General features: G+C 40.8%; 1 protein-coding gene and 1 pseudogene across 1 annotated transcript in view; one reads left to right on the plus strand and one right to left on the minus strand.

The window, feature by feature from the left end:
- LOC127686354 (zinc finger protein 239-like) overlaps positions 1-14,496 on the minus strand; it is a 234,054-nt gene that overhangs the window by 88,415 nt on the left and 131,143 nt on the right. The window lies entirely within an intron of this gene.
- Positions 1-14,496, plus strand: part of LOC127686350 (zinc finger protein 431-like) — a 73,828-nt pseudogene that overhangs the window by 6,597 nt on the left and 52,735 nt on the right.

The raw sequence follows: 14,496 nt of genomic DNA on the forward strand, positions 1-14,496 counted from the left end.
ATGAATAACATTAATGTTCTGAAACACTTCTATATTATAATCATTTTCAAATACACAAAAGAACATGTACTGGAAATAAATCTTCTAAATGTCACTAAAGTGGTAAAGCCTTTTTACAAAAGTGTAATCTTCTAACAAAAAATACACAGTGAATAGAAAGTCTATGAATATAAGCAATGTGGTAATCATTTTGCAAATCACAGTATTCTCCAAGTAAATAAAAGACAAACTCAAGAGTTACTCTACGAATGTCATAAACGGGATAAACCTTTGTACATTGCTATCATCTTCAAATATATAAAATAAGACATATAGGTGAGAAACCCTATGAATGTAAGCAATGTGGTACAGCCTTTGCTTGTCAGTCAGAAGCACGAAAGAAAACATAATGAAGAGAAATCCTGTGAGTGTATTTAATGTGTTGAAGACTTTGCACATTTCTACAGTCTTCATCACTTGAAGCAATCCATACTGTATAGAAATTTATCAATATATTTAATAATGTGAAGCCTTTTCAAATTTCCCAGGTCTTCATCATTATGAAAGAGAAATCCTATGAATGCACTCAATATGTGGAAGCCTTTGCACATTTTTACATTCTTCATCATCATGAAAGTAATCATACTAGAGAAAAAGACTATGAGTGTACCAGTGTGGGAGAGCCTTTCTTGTATGAGGTCCTCTCAGACCAACAGAACCCAAACTCAGGTAATGCAAACGACAGGAGTTTATTGTAATAAAGCTGCTGCTGGATCATGACTAGGGAGCATACTCAGAGCCTCATGTGTCACATGTAACACACACACACACACACACACACACACACACACACACACGTCCCCACTGTGAGCCAGAATGTTATAGCGCTGTCATCCCACAGTCAAAAACTGTTACCCAGAATTGTTCTTGTCTGAAAGAACTGCAGGAATAAAAATGGAGAAGAGCCTGAGCAAAATAAGATCCAGTGACATGCCCAAATTAAGATCCAGCTCAGTGCGTGGCCCCAAGGTTAACTGATGATATGGTTTGCTAGCAAACAGGTGCCTATCCTGACTGCCCTACAAAAGGCCCAATAAGCAGCTGAAATCATCAAATGCAAATATTTATACCCAAACATTGGAAAAACTGATGACCCCTGTGGTTGAATTAGGGATAAGCTGGAAGAAGGTGAAGAGGAGGAGGGTGACACTATTGGAAGACCAGCAGTTGAACTAACCTGGACCCCTCGGATTTCTCAGACACTGAGCCAACAACCACCTAGCATAAACCACCTGATATACAGCAGTAGATTGCCAGGTCTGGACTCAGAGAAGATGCACCTAACTCTAAAGAAACTTGGAGACCTGAGTGTAGGGAAGTCTAGTAGGATGTGGGGTATGCATGGGGATATCTTCTTGGAGATTGGGGTATGAGGTATGGACTGGGTGGATATAAAGTCTGGATTGTAAAAAGAGATTAAACATTAAATTTAGATGTATTCGCTGCTTGCTAGAGCAGAAGAGGAGCAGAAGAGCGTCACTAGGTACTGTATCACCCTGAGCTTTGGATCTCTTGGGGTGCAAACCGCCAGGGGTCTGCCTGCACTCAGGAACTGAGCACATAGGTGGTTCATCTGCCAGACCTCCGGGTGTGGGGCCTGTGTCCTGCCTGGAGAGCAGCAGAGGGAGAGAATCCCCGCGGCCATATTCACTGCCTGCCGGGGCAGAAGAGCTTCACTAGGTACTGTATCACCCCGAGCTTTAGATCTCTGGGGGTGCAAACCACCAGAGGTCTGCCTGCGTCCAGGACCTGAGCACACAGGTGGTTCATCTCCCAGGTGGTAGGTCATGGGGCCTGTATTCTTCTCAGAGAACAGCAGAGGGAGCAACTCCCGTGGCCATCTTCGTGGCCTGCCAGGGCAGAAAAACATCACTAGGTACTGTATTATCCTGAGCTTAAGATCTCTGGGGGTGCAAATCTCCAGGGGTCTGCCTGCGCCCCGGACCTAAGAACTTAGGAGGTTTATCTGCAAGCCGGTAGGTTGTGGGGCCTGTATCCTACGTGAGAATCAACAGAGGGAGTGACCCCGCCCCCCCCCCCCCCCCCACACACACCATCTTTGCTCCATAACAACACAGTCTGAGAACACCTGGTTCACCTTGACAACCCAAATATAACATTTCTTGAGGCAAGACTGAGCAGGGCTCCAAAGGCACAAAAGAGGAAGGCAGCATATCAGTAATCTGTGCCAGAGGAAACCCAGTCATCCAGTGTCGCGGAAATAGCCTTAAAGGTCAACAGTAGGTTGAAGCACCAGACAGTGACAATAATACCATCTAACAGCAGTGAGAACTAGATGGCTAAAGGCAAATGTAGGAATGTTACTAACAGAAACCAAGGCATTATGGCAGCATCTGAACCCAATTCTCCAACAATAGCAAGTCCTGGATACCCCAAAACACCAGAAAAACAAGAGTTGGATTTAAAAGCACTGGTAAGGATGCTGTTAGAGGAACACATGAAGGACATAAATAAATCTCTTAAAGAAATTCAGGAGAAAAATGATCAAAAGCTAGAAGCCCTTACAAGGGAAACACAAAAATCACTTAAATTCAGGACAATATAGGTCAGAAGTTTTTAGCCAATAAGGAGGAAATGCAAAAATCACTTAAAGAAATACAGGAGAACTTTTATCAATAGGCAGAAGTCATGAAAGAGGAAACACAAAAATCTCTCAAAGAATTAGAGGAAAACCCAAACAAGCAAAAACTTCCAGGATCTAAAAACAGAAGTAGAAACAACCAAGAAAGCACAAAGGGAGACAACTTTGGAGACAGAAAACCTTGGGAAGAAATCAGGAACCATAGATGCAAGTATCAACTGCAGAATACAAGATATAGAAGAAAGAATCTCATATGCCGAAGATACCATAGAAACCATGGACTCAACAGTCAAAGAAAATGCAAAATGCAAAAATCTTGTAACCCAAAACATCCAGGAAATCCAGGACACAATGAGAAAGCCAAATCTAAGGATTATAGGCATAGATGAGAGTGAAGATTTACAACTTAAAGGGCCAGCAAATATCTTCAACAAAATTATGGAAGAAAACTTCCCTAACCTAAAGAGAGAGATGCCCATGAATATACAAGTAGCCTACAGAACTCCAAACAGACTGGACCAGAACAGAAATACAGAACAGAAATACCTCCCGTCACATAATAATCAAAACTCCCAAATGTACTAAACAAAGAAAGAATACTTAGGGCAGTAAGAGAAAAAGGGCAAGTAACATATAAAGGAAGACCTATCAGAATTACACCAGACTTCTCACCAGACACCATGAAAGCTAGAAGATAATGGGCAGAGCTCATGCAGTCTCTAAGAGAACACAAATGTCAGCCAAGACTACTATACCCAGTGAAACTCTCAATCACTATATATGGAGAAACCAAGATATTCCATGACAAAACCAAATTTACACAATATTTTTCCACAAACCCAGCCCTACAAAGGATAATAGGAAGAAAACACCATTACAATGAGGGAAACTATACCCTGGAAAAGCAGGATATTAAACTTTTTATACCCAAACCCAAAAGAAGATAACCACATGAGTATAAAATTAACATCAAAATGATAGGAAGCAATAACCACTACTCCTTAATATCTCTTAACATCAATGGACTCAATTCCCCAATAAAAAGACATAGACTAACAGACTGGTTATGTAAACAGGACCCTACAATTTGCTGCATACAGGAAACACACCTCAGTGTCAAAGACAAAAACTACCTTAGAGTAAAAGGCTGGAAGACAATTCTACAAGCAAATGGTCTCAGGAAAAAAGCCGGAGTTGCCATTCTAATATCAGATAAAATTGACTTACAATGTAATGTCATCAAAAAAGACATGGAAGGTCACTTCTTGCTGGTCAAAGGAAAAATCCAACAAGATCTCTCAATCCTGAACATCTATGCTCCAAATACAAGGGCGCCCTCATTCATAAAAGAAACTTTACTAAAGCTCAAAGCATACATTGCACCTAACACAATAATTGTGGGTGACTTCAACACTCCACTCTCATCTATGGACCGATCAGGAAAACAGAACTAAACAGGGAGACAGTGAAACTAATTTAAGCTTTGTACCAATTGAATTTAACAGATATATATATATATATATATATATATATATATATATATAGAACTTTTCATCCCAAAGCAAAAGAATATACCTTTTTCTCAGCACCTCATGGTACCTTCTCCATAATCGGTCATATAGTTGGTCACAAGACAGACCTCTAGGAAGACTGAAATAATCCCATGCCTCCTATCAGATCACTATGGAGTAAAAGTGGTCTATAATAACAATAAAAACAACAGAAAGCCCACATACTCATGGAAACTGAACAATACTCTACTCAATGATACCTTGGTCAAGGAAGAAATAAAGAAATCACAGATTTTTTAGAATTTAATGAAAATGAAGGCACAACATACACAAATCTATGGGACACAATGAAAGCAGTGCTAAGAGGAAAACTCATAGCTTTGAGTGTCTCGAAAAAGAAACTTGAGAGAGCATACACTAGAAGATTAATGGAACAACTGAAAGCCCTGGAACAAAAAGAAGCTAATTCACCCAGGAGGAGAAGAAGACAGGAAATCATCAAACTCGGGGCTTTTACTGGCTAGTTTTGTGTGTCAACTTGACATAGGCTGGAGTTATCACAGAGAAAGGAGCTTCAGTTGGGAAACTGTCTCCATGAGATCCAGCTGTGGGGCATTTTCTCAATTAGTGATCAAGTGGTGAGGGCCCCTTGTGGGTGGTTCCACCTTTGTTATGGTGCTCTTGGGTTCTATAAGAGAGCAGGCTGAGCAAGCCAGGGGAAGCAAGCCAGTAAGAAACATCCCTCCATGGCTTCTGTATCAGCTCCTGCTTCCTGACCTGCTTGAGTTCCAGTCCTGACTTCCTTTATTGATGAACTGCAATGTGGAAGTGTAAGCTCAATAAACCCTTTCCTCCCCAACTTGCTTCTTGGTCATGATGTTTGTGCAGGAATAGAAACCCTGGCTAAGAAAAATTGGTACCAGTGTAGTGGGGTATTCCTGTGACAACCTAACCATGTATTGGGGAGGATTGTGGAAGGACTTTGGAACTTTGAGCTAGAAAAGCTGTGGAAAGTTCTGTAGGAACTTGGAAGACAATCTTACGAACAGTGCAGAAGATGGAGGCCTGGCTTGTGAAATTTCAGAGAGAAGATTAAAGACTCTTAAAGTGGCCATGTTTTTTTTTTTTTTATTAACTTTCTTTTTTTTAATTTATTGATATATTTATTTACATTTCAAATGATTTCCCCTTTTCTGGACCCCCACTCCCCGAAAGTCCCATCAGTCCCCTTCCCTCCCCCTGTTTTCCCACCCAACCCTTCCCACTTCCCCTTTCTGATTTTGTTCAATACTGCTTCACTGAGTCTTTCCAGAACAAGGGGCCACTCCTCCTTTCTTCTTGTACCTCATTTGATGTGTGGATTATGTTTTGGGTATTCCAGTTTTCTAGGTTAATATCCACTTATTAGTGAGTGCATACCATGATTCACCTTTTGAGTCTGGGTTACCTCACTTAGTATGATGTTCTGCAGCTCCATCCATTTGCCTAAGAATTTCATGAATTCATTGTTTCTAATGGCTGAATAGTAGTCCATTGTGTAGATATACCACATTTTTTTGCATCCACTCTTCTGTTGAGGGATATCTGGGTTCTTTCCAACTTCTGGCAATTATAAATAGGGCTGCTATGAACATAGTAAAACATGTATCCTTATTACATGCTGGGGAATGTTTTGGGTATATGCCCAGGAGTGGTATAGTAGGATCTTCTGGAAGTGAGGTGCCCAGTTTTCGGAGGAACGACCAGACTGATTTCCAGAGTGGTTGTACCAATTTGCAACCCCACCAGCAGTGGAGGAGTGTTCCTCTTTCTCCACATCCTTGCCAACACCTGCTGTCTCCTGAATTTTTAATCTTAGCCATTCTGACTGGTGTAAGGTGAAATCTCAGGGTTGTTTTGATTTGCATTTCCCTAATGACTAATGAAGTTGAGCATTTTTTAAGATGTTTCTCCGCCATCCGAAATTCTTCAGGTGAGAATTCTTTGTTTAACTCTGTACCCCATTTTTTAATAGGGTTGTTTGGTTTTCTGGAGTCTAAATTCTTGAGTTCTTTATATATATTGGATATTAGCCCTCTATCTGATGTAGGATTGGTGAAGATCTTTTCCCAATTTTTTGGTTGCCAATCTGTCTTTTTGATGGTGTCCTTTGCCTTACAGAAACTTTGTAATTTTATGAGGTCCCATTTGTCAATTCTTGATCTTAGACCATATGCTATTGGTATTCTGTTAAGAAGCTTTCTCCCTGTACCGATGTCCTCAAGGGTCTTCCCCAGTTTCTTTTCTATTAGCTTCAGAGTATCTGACTTTATGTGGAGGTCCTTGATCCATTTGGATTTGAGCTTAGTACAAGGAGACAAGGATGGATCAATTCGTATTCTTCTGCATGCTGACCTCCAGTTGAACCAGCACCATTTGTTGAAAAGGCTATCTTTTTTCCATTGGATGTTTTCAGCCCCTTTGTCGACGATCAAGTGGCCATAGGTGTGTGGGTTCTTTTCTGGATCTTCAATCCTGTTCCATTGATCCTCCTGCCTGTCACTGTACCAATACCATGCAGTTTTTAACACTATTGCTCTGTGGTATTGCTTGAGGTCAGGGATACTGATTCCCCCAGAATTTCTTTTGTTGCTGAAAATAGTTTTAGCTATCCTGGGTTTTTTGTTATTCCAGATGAATTTGATAATTGATCTTTCTAACTCTGTGAAGAATTGAGTTGGGATTTTGATGGGTATTGCATTGAATCTGTAAATTGCTTTTGTCAAAATGGCCATTTTAACTATATTGATCCTGCCGATCCATGAGCATGGGAGGTTTTCCCATTTTTTGAGGTCTTTTTCCATTTCCTTCTTCAGAGTCTTGAAGTTCTTGTCATACAGATCTTTCACTTGTTTGGTAAGAGTCACACCAAGATACTTTATACTGTTTGTGGCTATTATGAAGGGGGTCATTTCCCTAATTTCTTTCTCAGCCTGCTTATCCTTTGAGTATAGGAAGGCCACTGATTTGCTTGAGTTGATTTTATAACCTGCCACTTTGCTGAAGTTGTTTATCAGCTGTAGGAGTTCTCTAGTGGAGTTTTTTGGGTCACTTAGGTAGACTATCATGTCATCTGCAAATAATGATAGTTTGACTTCTTCCTTTCCAATTTGTATCCCTTTGACCTCCTTATGTTGTCGAATTGCCTGAGCTAGTACCTCAAGTACAATATTGAAAAGATAAGGAGAAAGGGGGCAGCCCTGTCTAGTCCCTGATTTTAGAGGGATTGCTTCAAGTTTCTCTCCATTTAGTTTGATGCTGGCTACCGGTTTGCTGTATATTGCTTTAACGATGTTTAGGTATGGGCCTTGAATTCCTGTTCTTTCCAAGACTTTAAGCATGAAAGGATGCTGAATTTTGTCAAATGCTTTTTCAGCATCCAATGAAATGATCATGTGGTTTTTTTCTTTGAGTTTGTTTATGTAGTGGATTGCATTGATGGATTTCCGTATATTGAACCAACCCTGCATTCCCGGGATAAAGCCTACTTGATCATGGTGGATGATCGTTTTGATGTGTTCTTGGATTCGGTTGGCAAGAATTTTATTGAGTATTTTTGCATCGATGTTCATAAGGGAGATTGGTCTGAAGTTTTCTTTCTTTGTTGGATCTTTGTGTGGTTTTCGTATCAGCGTAATTGTGGCTTCGTAGAAGGAATTGGGTAGGGTTCCTTCTGTTTCTATTTTGTGGAATAGTTTGAAGAGTATTGGTGTTAGGTCTTCTTTGAAGGTCTTATAGAATTCTGCACTGAAACCATCTGGTCCTGTGCTTTCTTTGGTTGGAAGACTTTCTATGACCCCTTCTATTTCTTTAGGGGTTATGGGACTGTTTAGATGATCTATTTGGTCCTGATTTACTTTTGGTATTTGGTATCTGTCTAGGAAATTGTCCATTTCCTCCAGATTCTCCAGTTGTGTTGAGTATAGGATTTTGTAGTAGGATCTGATGATTTTTTGGATTTCCCCAGTTTCTGTTGTAATATCTCCATTTTCATTTCTAATTTTGTTGATTTAGATACTTTCTCTGTGCCCTTTGGTCAGTCTGGCTAAGGGTTTATCTATCTTGTTGATTTTTTCACAGAACCAGCTCCTGTACTCGTTGATTCCTTGTATGGTTCTCTTTGTTTCCACTTGATTGATTTCAGCCCTGAGTTTGATGATTTCCTGTCTTCTACTCCTCCTGGGTGAAATAGCTTCTTTTTGTTCCAGGGCTTTCAGGTGTGTCACTAAGCTGCTAGTATATGCTCTCTCCATTTTCTTTTTGGAGGCACTCAGGGCTATGAGTTTTCCTCTTAGCACTGCTTTCATTGTGTCCCAAAGATTTGGGTATGTTGTGCCTTCATTTTCATTAAATTCTAAAAAGTCTCTGATTTCTTTCTTTATTTCTTCTTTGGCCAAGGTGTCATTGAGTATAGTATTGCTCAGCCTCCATGTGTATGTGGGCTTTCTGTTGTTTTAGTTGCTATTGAAAACCACTCTTACACCATAGTGATCTGATAGGAGGCATGGGATTAGATCGATCTTCTTGTATTTGTTGAGGTCTTTCTTGTGACCAATTATATGGTCAATTTTGGAGAAGGTACCATGAGGTGCTGAGAAAAAGGTATATTCTTTTGCTTTAGGGTGAAATGTTCTATAAATATCCAATTGGTCTAAAGCTTCAATTAGTTTTACTGTGTCCCTGTTTAGTTTCTGTTTTCCTGATCGGTCCATTGAGGAGAGTGGAGTGTTGAAGTCCCCCACAATTATTGTGTTAGGTGCAATGTGTGCTTTGAGCTTTAGTAAAGTTTCTTTTACGAATGAGGGTGCCCTTGTATTTGGAGCATAGATGTTCAGAATTGAAAGTTCTTCTTGGTGGATTTTTCCTTTGACCAGCAAGAAGTGTCCCTCAGTGTCTCTTTTGATGACTTTAGGTTGAAAGTCGATTTTATCTGATATTAGAATGGCAACTCCGGCTCATTTCCCGAGACCATTGGCTTGTAAAATTGTCTTCCAGCCTTTTACTCTAAGGTAGTTTTTGTCTTTGACATTTAGGTGTGTTTCCTGTATGCAGCAAAATGTAGGGTCCTGTTTCCTTATCCAGTCTGTTAGTCTATGTCTTTTTATTGGGGAATTGAGTCCATTGATGTTAAGAGATATTAAGGAATAGAGATTATTACTTCCTGTCATTTTTGATGTTATTTTTATATTTGAGTGATTATCTTCTTTTGGGTTTGATGAAGGAAGGTTACTATCTTACTTTTTCCAGGGTGTAGTTTCCCTCCTTGTATTGGAGTTTTCTTCCTAATATTCTTTGTAGAGCTGGGTTTGTGGAAAGATATTGTGTAAATTTGGTTTTGTCATGGAATGTCTTGGTTTCTCCATCTATTGTGCTTGAGAGTTTTGCTGGGTATAGTAGTCTTGGCTGACATTTGTGTTCTCTTAGAGTCTGCATGAGATCTGCCCAGGATCTTCTAGCTTTCATGGTCTCTGGTGAGAAGTCTGGTGTGATTCTGATAGGTCTTCCTGTATATGTTAATTGGCCTTTTTCTCTTACTGCCTTTAATATTCTTTCTTTGTTTAGTGCATTGGGGGTTTAATTATTATGTGGCGAGAGGTATTTCTGCTCAGATCCAGTCTGTTTGGAGTTCTGTAGGCTTCTTGCATATTCATAGGTATCTCTCTCTTTAAGTTGGGAAAGTTTTCTTCCATAATTTTGTTAAAGATATTTGCTGGCCCTTTCAGTTGTAAATCTTCACTCTCATCTATACCTATAATCCTTAGGTTTGGTCTTCTCATTGCATCCTGGATTTCCTGGATGTTCTGGGATACAAGCTTTTTGCATTTTGCATTTTCTTTGACTGTTGAGTCAATGGTTTCTATTGTATCTTCGGCATCTGAAATTCTTTCTTCCATCTCTTGTATTCCGGTATTTATATTTGCATCTATGGCCCCTGATTTCTTCTCAAGGTTTTCTATCTCCAAAGTTGTCTCCCTTTGTGATTTCTTAGTTGTTTCTACTTCTGTTTTTAGATCCAGGATGGTTTTGCTCAGTTCCATCATTTGTTTGTTTGTGTTTTCCTGTAATTCTTTAAGAGATTTTTGTGTTTCCTCTTTCATGACTTCTGCCTCTTGACTCAAGTTCTCCTGCATTTCTTTAAGGTTTTTTTTTTTTTTTTTTTTTTTTTTTTTTTTTTGCGTTTCTTCTTTATTGGCTTCTATCTCTTGAGCCTTATTCTCCTGCATTTCTTTAAGTGATTTTTGTGTTTCCATTATACGGGTTTCTATCTTATTCATGTTCCCCTGTATTTCTTTAAGAGATTCATTTATGTCCATTTTGTGTTCTTCTAGCAGCATCATGATCAGTGATTTTAAATCCAAATCTTGTTTCTCTGGTGTGTTGGCATAAACAGGACTTGCTGATGTTGGAGAGTTTGGTTCAGATGCTGCCATATTGCCTAGATTTCTGTTAGTAGTGTTCCTGTGTTTGCCCTTTGCCATCTTGTTCTCTGGAGTTAGTTGGTCTTGTCCCTGGCTGGTGTTTGGGCCTCCTGAGGGGCTCTGGGGCTATCACTGCAACACTATATGGCTGGGTTACCCCTGTAGCTGATTGCTGATGTGCTGTCTTCCTCTTGGGTGACCTTGCAGCACTAGTGTACTTTGCCCCAGATTGTGTCTGTGAACCAGATGGAGCCCGTTTGCACCTTCAGAGAGTGCTGATGGTGTATGCTGCCGGGACCTTTTCCACCTGCTGATCACTCAGCTGGGCAGCCAATCTCCCAACCGGGTTGGTGCACACAAGGCTAGCCTGGCTGCTCAGGCCCTGGGTCCAGGTAAAAGCCTGGGAGGCCAAGGTCCAAGCAAAGTTCCCCTCGGGCTATGACTGTTAATTGGGTCTGTCAGGTGGCCAGGATGGCGGGCATGTGCACTCGCGCTCCCTGAAAGTGCTGGGAGAGTCTGCTGGGCTAACAACCTCCTGGGCGGGTTGACACACAGATAGTCCACCAAGCTGCCCAGTTCTTGGGGTCAGTCCAGGGCCTGTTGGGGCCTAGACCCCCGCTTTGTTAGCCTCAGGCTATGCCTGTTAGCTGGCTTTGCCTGCTAGAGCTCTCTGGCGTCCTGTAGGCAAAATAGCGGTGCGCACGCCCGGTGCGGGCAAAAAAACCTCCTGGCTGGGTTGGCACCCCGATGGCCCCCCGAACAGCCCAGGGCCTGGGTACAGGCCAAAGCCCGTCAGGCTTAGACCCCCGCGATGTTGGCCTCGGGTTATGTTTGTGTACCTCAGTCTGTCCAATCTCTCTGGAGTCTGAAACCAAGATGGAGGCAAGTCTCTCATGACTGGCGGGAAGCAGAGTTCTGATGAAAGTGGCCATGTTTTGATTGTGAAGATTCTGTGGTTTTGGTTAGCTGGGGCTGAAGAATCAGCTGTAAGTAACAAGATACCAGAACCACTAAAGCAAACCTTTGTGTTACTGGGACTATTGATGCTGGTTAGCTGGAGCTAAGAAATTAGCAGTGATTAAGAAGAGACCAGCATCACTGAGATGAAATCTTCTTGGAAATGTTTTCTGAGAGCACAGAGAGTGTGTTCCAGAGATAGCCACAGTTGTATTTTGTGCTGTGGCTGGACTTGGTACTGTGTAAGAGTCACCCAGATGGTACTGGTTTTGAAGGCATGAAGGGGTCATGAAGAGCAGCTGAGGGTCTTGGCACAGTGAGAGGCCACGGAAAGCCATTGGTGAAGGTGCAGCCTCAGTTGCAATTGATGGCCCAGGACTTGAAGGGGTCATGCATAGGAGCAGAGGCTTGTCACCATGAAGAGAGCCTATGAGAGGCTATTGGTGAAGCCTAATTACAGTGGAAGATAACAGTTTTGGAGATGCCAGTACCATGCGATGACCACCAAAGACAGCAGCAGCAGTGGAGCACAGGCAGCTGGAGCCTAGAAGACAAGTTGTGTGCTACAAAGGGCAGAGCTGGAGAAGTGACACAAGCCCTTGGAGGAGCCCAGAAAATCGTGAGTTGGATCCCAGACATTGGACTTTTGGAGGTTGAGTTTTCCTTTTGGTTGGACTGTGCCCTGATATGTTTCCCTCTTGAAGGAAGAAAGTATTTTAGTGGAGCCCACAGTTAAAAGACTTTGAACTTTTAAAAGACTTTGAATTTTAAAGATATTGGACATTTTAAGGTGATTGAACTTTTAATATGTAAAGGCTGTGGGACTTTTAAAGTAATTTAGATCTTGGGGATGAATAAGAAAGTAAGGGTTGAGGCTTAATAGTGATGTGTTTGTGTGTCAAGTTGACAAGGGGTCAATTGTACTGGCCAGTTTCGTGTGTCAACTTGACATAGGCTGGAGTTATCACAGAGAAAGGAGCTTCAGTTGGGGAAGTGCCTCCATGAGATCCAGCTGTGGGGCATTTTCTCAATTAGTGATCAATTTAGGAGGGCCCCTTGTGGGTGGTTCCACCTTTGGGCTGGTGCTCTTGCGTTCTATAAGAGAGCAGGCTGAGCAAGCCAGGGCAAGCAAGCCAGTAAGAAACATCCCTCCATGGCTTCTGCATCAGCTCCTGCTTCCTGACCTGCTTGAGTTCCAGTCCTGACTTCGTTTATTGATGAACTGCAACGTAGAAGTGTAAGCTCAATAAAACCTTTTTTCCCCAACTTGCTTCTTGGTCATGATGTTTGTGCAGGAATAGAAACCCTGACTAAGAAGGGGCTGAAATCAATCAAGTAGAAACCAAGAGAACCATATAAAGAATCAAGAAAACCATGAGCTGATTCTTTGAAAAAATCAACAAGATAGATAAACCCTTCGCCAGACTAACCAAAGGGCACAGAGAAAGTATCCAAATTAACAAAATTAGAAATGAAAAGGGAGATATTACAACAGAAACTGAGGAAATCATCATTTTCAAAAAAATCATCAGATCCTACTACAAAAGCCAGTACTCAACACAGCTGGAGAATCTGGAGGAAATGGACAATTTCTTAGACAGGTACCAAATACCAAAATTAAACCAGTATCAAATAGATCATCTAAGCAGACCCATAAACCCTAAAGAAATAGAAGGGGTCATAGATAGCCTTCCGCCCAAAAAAAAGCACAGGACCAGATGGTTTCAGTGCAGAATTCTATCAGACCTTCAAAGAAGACTTAACACCAATACTCTTCAAATTATTCCACCAAATACAAACAGACAGAACACTACCTAACTCCTTCTACGAAGCCACAATTACGCTGATACCAAAACCACACAAAGATCCAACTAAGAAAGAGAATTTCAGGGCAATTTCCCTTATGAAAATCGATGCAAAAAAATAATAAAATATAAAAAAAGAAAATCGATGCAAAAATAATAAAATTCTTGCTCACCGAATCTAAGAACATATCAACACGATCATCCACCAGGACCAAGTAGGTTTCATCCCAGGGATGCAGGGATGGTTCAATATAAGGAATTCCATAAATGCTATCCACTACATAAACAAACTCAAAAGAAAAAAAACCACATGATCATTTCATTAGATGCTGAAAAAGCATTTTACAAAATTCAGCATCCTTTCATGCTAAAAGTCTTGGAAAGGACAGGAATGCAAGACCCATATCTAAACATAGTAAAAGCAATATACAGCAAACCAGTAGACAACATCAAACTAAATGGAGAAAACTTGAAGCAATTCCACTAAAATCAGGGACTAGACAAGGCTGCCTCCTCTCTCCATATCGTTTCAATATAGTTCTTGATGTCCTAGCTAGAACAATTAGACAACATAAGGAGGTCAAAGGGATACAAATTGGAAAGGAAGAAGTCAAACTATCACTATTTGCAGATGATATGATAGTATAATTAAGTGACCCAAAAAACTCTACTAGAGAACTCCTACAGCTGATAAACAACTTCAGCAAAGTAGCTGGCTACAAAATCAACTCAAGCAAATCAGTAGCCTTTATATACTCTAAGGATAAGCAGACTGAGAAAGAAATTAGGGAAATGACACCCTTCACAATAGCCACAAACAGCATAAAGTATTGTGGGGTGACTCTAACCAAACAAGTGAAAGACCTATATGACAAGAACTTCAGATCTCTGAAGAAGGAAATCAAAGAAGATCTCAAAAAATGGAAAAATCTTCCATGCTTGTGGATTGGCAGGATTACTATAGTTAAAATGGTCATCTTGCCAAAGGCAATCTACAGATTAAATGTAATCCCCATCAAAATCCCAACCCAGTTCTTCATAGAGCTAGAAAGAGCAATTCTCAAATTCATCTGGAATAACAAAAAAACCCAGGATAACTAAAACTATTCTCAACAGTAAAAGAA

This window comes from Apodemus sylvaticus, chromosome 5, assembly GCF_947179515.1.
Source record: "Apodemus sylvaticus chromosome 5, mApoSyl1.1, whole genome shotgun sequence".
Lineage (NCBI taxonomy): Eukaryota > Metazoa > Chordata > Mammalia > Rodentia > Muridae > Apodemus > Apodemus sylvaticus.